The sequence below is a fragment of the Cryptomeria japonica genome, chromosome 3, assembly GCF_030272615.1.
Source record: "Cryptomeria japonica chromosome 3, Sugi_1.0, whole genome shotgun sequence".
NCBI classification, from domain to species: domain Eukaryota; kingdom Viridiplantae; phylum Streptophyta; class Pinopsida; order Cupressales; family Cupressaceae; genus Cryptomeria; species Cryptomeria japonica.
Window position 1 is genome coordinate 674034941 of NC_081407.1, and position 6694 is coordinate 674041634.

Sequence of the window (6694 nt, forward strand, 5' to 3'; positions counted from 1 at the left end):
CCTTCTGTTCTTGATGTCCGTTACATGGTTATGGGGATTCTCTTGTTTACAATGTCAAAAATAATATTTTTCTTCAATTAATTCACTATATATTAATATACAGATAATTGACAAATGAATAAGCTGGTAGCAATGTAATATACACGAAGAAGAATGGCAGTATTCAGAAAACCAAGTTGTGATGCTGGAAGCTCACCAAAACAGGTCAAGACTGGGTTATACTGGTTATATTATTGGACTAGCCAATCGGTTATTATGTACTAGTTTAGAGAAAGATGATAGAAAGAAAGTATAATGATATGCAGTTCCTTAAATGTTTAAAGTAAGTCAGCGAGACAAGTATAATTTGTTAGAATAGAAGGGCAAGGAGAACCGTAGAGTTTGAAAAATAATTAAACAGCTGAAAAAACAACTAAAGGAGGTAAATTTTGATTCATGTCACCTTCAGTGTGATGTCAGGGCGTCACCCTATGCCAGTACCTTTTAAACAGCTAAAAATAAGCTAATCAAAGAAACGTGGAAGGCTTCCTATGAGCTTTTTGTGACTGAGATCAAGCCTTATCTGGTGACGTGCAGAGGAGAGTTGGGAATCTAGGTAGCCTTCCAGATTGGTGAAGCCAAATTGATAGCACTTACCTGCTGGAATTGATTTAGTACATTCACAATGGAATTGGGAAGACTAATTCGTTAAGCTCCCAAATTTGTGATTCATTGGCACGGTTATTGAACATAATTGTCAGGTCTCCTATATTAGATTAAAATAATTAATAATATTATTTAAGTTAGGTCCAACAATTTTTAATTTTAAGGGCAATTTAGCAATGTTATCATGATTAAAATAAAAGGTGTTTTTAAATGCTAGTATTAAAATAGAAGAACTTTTAAATAATTTAAAATTAAAATTACAAATATTCTTAAATACTTGGAGGGAAATTTAGGATCTAAGGGCTCAATTTTTAAAAGGTATATCAAGGAGGTGCCTGTCTTCATTTGATCATCTTTGAAATTATCCTTTTGCATCCAATTTTTAGATTTGAAGAGTTTGTTCAATTTAAGGCATTCAAAGACAAAGATCCTTGGTTTGTTTGGGGTTCGTGATGACAAAAACCCTTGTAGATTCCACATTTGGGATCAGGGACAAAAACCTTCTTTCCCATTTTTGGTGATTCCATCCAAGAATCTCAATTGTGCTGATTTGTGGAGATATTTTCAATTTGCTTCAGTGTACTGCTACAAGCAAATATCATTATTTTGTTGCCTTGTCATATTTTGAGGGTTTCCGTATTGGCTTTCAGATTTTGGGTAAATTTTAAGCATCATAGAGCTAGATCTGAGTTGATTTTGTCAACCCTAGCAGAGCATCCTATTGGAACAGAGACATTCAGTCATTCTGGTCATTAGATCAGTCATAGACGCATACCAACTGCTGGTAACATTATTTCAGTCATCCAACATAAGCTACCAGCCTTTTGGAGCAAAGTGCCATCATTTTTAGGAAGATTTAAATCAGATTTGGGCATTTTGCACGTGCTTCCAGGCCTATTCATCTAAAGCCATCTAAATTAGGGCCACATCATTTATAGGTCAGGACTAGCAACATTGGTGCTGTTACATGCTTGTCATCAGCAAATTTACATTTGGAGTGCCAATCATCTACATCAAATCTGTATCATTTCAGGTGCTAGGATTTGGGGCACAACAGTTTGAAGGGTAAAGTTTCCAGCCGCTACATCATTCATTGCAGCCCTATAGTTCTGAACCAGCTGGATCAGCCAGCCGTAGCATTGCCATGGAGTTGTAAGTTGAATTCGTGATAATATCTGATCTGGAAAGTGTAGTATAATTGTTAATGTTTTATATCCATTTGTATTTTGCCCAGCAGCAAGCCATTGCGTGAAACTTTCGGTTTGGGAAGGCTTTTTGAAGCTTTAGCCGAATTTGTGAATGTTTTTACAAACTCTTTAATTTTTATATCAGAAGCATTGGAATTGTAAGACAAATTCATGATAATATCTGATCTGGAAATTGTAGTAAAATTGTTAATTTTTTATATCCATTTGTATTTTTCCCAGTAGCAAGGCATTGCATTAAACTTCCAGTTTGGAAAGGCTTTTTGAATTCCAGTTGAATTTGAAAATGCTTTTACAAACTCTTTAATTTTTTAGATCGGAAGCATATTTTACCCTAGGGTTTATGCTGTTACAAATCAGCCAATCTGCAGTACAGTTGAAGGATTTGAGTATATAATTGATTGGTTAATTGCTATTATGAAAGTCCAGGGTTGATTTCACAAGTTTTTCAATCAGTTTTTTGAATTTAACGTGCTGTTTCAGTTTTGCACATTGTTCATAAATCCAGAACATACAAAAAAATCAGAAAATACAAATAATTATAACTTGGGACATTACAATCAATTCCCTTCCCTAGATAAAATCCAGTTGAGCAAAAATGCATTTATAAACAAAATGTTAAACTTCAACACTCTGTCATCTGTTTTACATTACAAAAGCAAGAACATAGACAGGAAAGCATTTGTGGTTAAAGCAAGGAATAAACACACAATCATCAATTGAAATCGGGGACCTGTTGAATGGTGAACAAACTCTTGATCTTATCTTATTGGTTGGGGACAAAGGTTTATTTGATTACCAGCTGAGAGCCGTTTTCTAGAAGAGATCCCACTACTAAACTGAGGGAGGCTACCAATAAGGACAGACTATTGTTCAGATTGATATTCACTCATATGTAGAGAAGCTTTAAGACTTATAGGCTTTTGTATGGGTTCATGATTATATTTTTGGTAGATGTATTTAAATGTTAATTATTTCAGCTTGTTTCAGTATGTTCAGGTTTTTATAAGGTTATTAATAAATTAATTGTATTTGAATAGTTCAAATTTTAAATATGTATTATTTGCTGTACCTTTACATCTCCCAAATTCTTTTTTATTTATGGTCCCCAAAACCCTGGCATGCTGTCCTCGAGTCAGGCGATTAAGGAACCTCCAATGGAACAAAGATGTATTGAACCAGCTTCAAAGTTGGTCAACAGCAAAACAGCGTCATTTCCCTAAAATCAAGGACAGTTTGTACTGAATTAGAAGTTTAGTTAGGAGTTCCTAAAGTAAAGGACGGTTAGCACTTAGTTAGAAGTGTAGTTAGGATTTGTTGCATGATGTTTAACAAAATAGGCTGAGGATGATTGATTGGGGGTGTTTATTCAGTGAGGGAAGATTATTGCCGGCAAACTAAGTTTTCTATCCGCTTTCCTTCCCCGTTAGAAGAATTTATATAATCATCTTAAAAGGGTTTTGGATTGAAGATGTTTTCCCATGGAATTGTAATGGAGTTGATGCTGCTCTACATGAGGGTGGCTCCCCGAAGAGCATCGGCTGTTCTATTTTATTGATAATACTAGAACATATTTAGTTTTTGTTGTTTATACAATTACTCTCAAAAAGAAATAGTATTGCAGATTTATATTCCATTTCTATGATTTAGTACATATTTGCGTACTGGTTGTAGTTTGACATTTTTAGGTTCAGGTTCACAACAAAGGAATTGATGAGGATCAAAGTGGGAGACCCAACAATGTCACACATTTGTTGCAAGGTTCTGGCCAAAAGGACCAATGGAATTTGCATTCCACCACTATGATAGGGCCAATTTAGGATCTAATAATGCTCACTGGGGAATGTCTTGGGAAGGACCGCATGAGATGGTCCCAGAAGGAAGATATACACTCTCTTGAAGCGTTCCTAATGCTTGAGGCCAATGAACCTTTGCTATTAAATGAAAAGCCAGAAATGTGCATTTATCCCCGAGACATAAGCTGCCGGATAGGGAGACTATAGGGCTTTTGACTTCTAAACATTGTACAGATCCGATGTACCCAGAGTACAGTGCTTTAATATGACAATAATAGTCATCTCAGTTGCTTTCCTTATTCGTTGACACCAATATCTGGGTCTAAAAGAATAAGTTAATCACTTGACAGCTGTAAGGGGATTTATTTTTGAGAATAACTACCTCTCAAGAAAAGGGGTCATACATCCCTGATCATATTGTGATTCTGAATTCGCTCTTGGTTTTCACTTATCCAAGATTCCGTGTTGATGATTATATGTATGGTAATGCCTTTTCAATTATTTTTTCAAAGCATACAAATCAACTTCATTGTTTTAATGTACTTCAAACTATTTGTGCTCAGGATTTGGTTGCTATTATTTTAGCTTTTGGAAGTTTGCTCTGAGATGTATCTGTTCATCTGGGAACTCTTGCTGGTGAGCTGGTTTGTGCTCTGGTGTTTTAGGGTTTAATGATTACTGTGTTTTTATCTCTTGACCAAACGAAGTTTTCGAAACTTGTGGTAAATGTGTAAATCTAAGGCTTTTGCTATCTTTGGGGATACCGTGATTCGTAAATTGACAATGAAATTTGAACTTAGTTAAGTCAAATGGAGAGCCGTTGATGGACTTGGCATTTGGTTGTGTTTGTTGGTGGTGTACTATAGCTTCGAAATATGAAAGCCAAACAATGGAAAAAGTTTGTTGATAAGGACCATTTATATATGCTAATTCGTGTCACTGTTAAGGATGTATGGGTTTGCTCAGCATAAAAAGCTATATCAGCATGACATCTCATTCCAGTTGGTAATATGAAGATATAAATTGTATGCTGTCTAGTTTCTGGAATTAATCCTTGGTTTGTTTTGAGAAATGCCATGCACAATAGTGCAGATAAATTACGAAGTTAATAACAAAAAAAACCCAGAAACAGGGGACTGAAAAGAGAAGGTACAGTGTGGCAATATATGGTTGTGGATGCCAATTAAAGTAAGAAGCTTGGAATTGCCATGCTTCCAATCGGTACATATTAAATGGTTACGTATTATATGCTCAAGATCAGAGTCTTGCAATTACACTGCTCCAAACAAATAGCTTAATTATGCTAAATCATTACGGACAAGAATGTTAGATTCATATTTAATTAATTTTTATAATTGGTTAATTTTTCGTCCTTTATTTTATATTAAATATGATATTATTTTGATCTGCAAAAGGGCTACTAGTTTCCTTCACATTGTTTATGCTTTCAATTGTCTTTTATTGCACTGAGACCATGACAATAGAGAGTTCTGAACTTTTAAAAGTTTACAACAAAACTATGGGAATGAAAGGAAATGGAATATGAATCTACATTAATTTAAGAGGGGCTGTCAAAGGTTATAGAAAAGAGTAACAAAGAAATTACACAACACACAAGTTTACTAAAGGAAAACCTCCTTAACTAAAAAACTCCACACTCTAAAGGGTGAATCAATTGTATTATTAGTTAAAAAAAGATTATGATATCATATTCAAGGACATGTCCGTATAAGGGTATCACCAAAGTATTAAGATTGAGGAAAATCTAATAAACCTAAAAATACCTACAAATCAACCGTGTATTCCATTATAGTAATATTTCAATATCTAGATTTAAGAAATTGGAAAAATAACAAATGATTTATAATACAATAGATTCAAATGATGAATCAAGAAGTAAATATACAAAAAAGATCTCATGACAAGCTTAGAGTTGTATTGAAAGTTTCATGACCATTTTATGAATTTAGTCTTTCAATTTCACTACAAGATCTAAGCAACTCGATGGAGGGCAAAATCATAACCAATCAACTCTAAAAAGGCAACCTATTTTTTTGCTTATCCTTGTAGATGCTTTCTTATACTAATATGTCAAAGATGTCGTAACTTGTTATATTTGACCACTTAATTTGGGTACCCTATTTTTGCACTTCATTCCAAGGAGTTTTATGATATGTGCATTAAGCTATCATAATGTTGGTCATGATTCTAATGTAATTTCCCCATAATTATGTTATTGTGTTATAAAATCTATCATATGTAACTCCTCTTTTACAATGTCATGAGATGCTCTTCCATTTTAATGACACTAGATATTTTATAACTTTTTATATACCACCCATAGTATTTGTATGTGGCAAATAATGGCAATACATAATGAGATGCCACATTGTATGATGCCATAAATAATTAATAAATAAAACTAATTTATAAATATGAACATGAAGGTACAAATTTAAGACACATTTTCCCACATTCTCTCACTTGTTGAATGCCTTTCAAAAGAGAAAATACGAACTCCAATACTAAAATTTAATTATTAGGGGTCATGAAGCCTATAAATGCACTCTCCATCTAAACTTCAGTACCCATCGAGATGAGATGAGTTGATGTTTTAGAGGTGAGCCATGATCCTTGTAGAGCATTAGACAATCCCCCCCCCCCCCCCCCCCCAAGAAGAGACAATTCTCTGTTATGGATCCTATCACCATGGTTGATGCTCTTATTAAAAGAAATGCACAACATATTGTGTTAGATAAGATTAAACAAAATATTGCTAATAACAAGTGCCTAACTCATGGGGGGACATTTGGTTCCTATGAGGAAATTGAAACTAACTTCATTAGTAAAGGCTTCGATAATAGTAACAAAAATGGTAATATGCAAGATAAGGAAGGTTGTCAAACCCACAATAAGAAAGAGAAAGGAAATATGAATGCACATAATGAGAATAAAGACTGAGTAGTAGCAGTAGAATAAAATCTCTTGTCAAAAATATGGTGTCTAAAATAGAAGCAAAGCATCAAGTTATTAGTAAATTGTGTGATA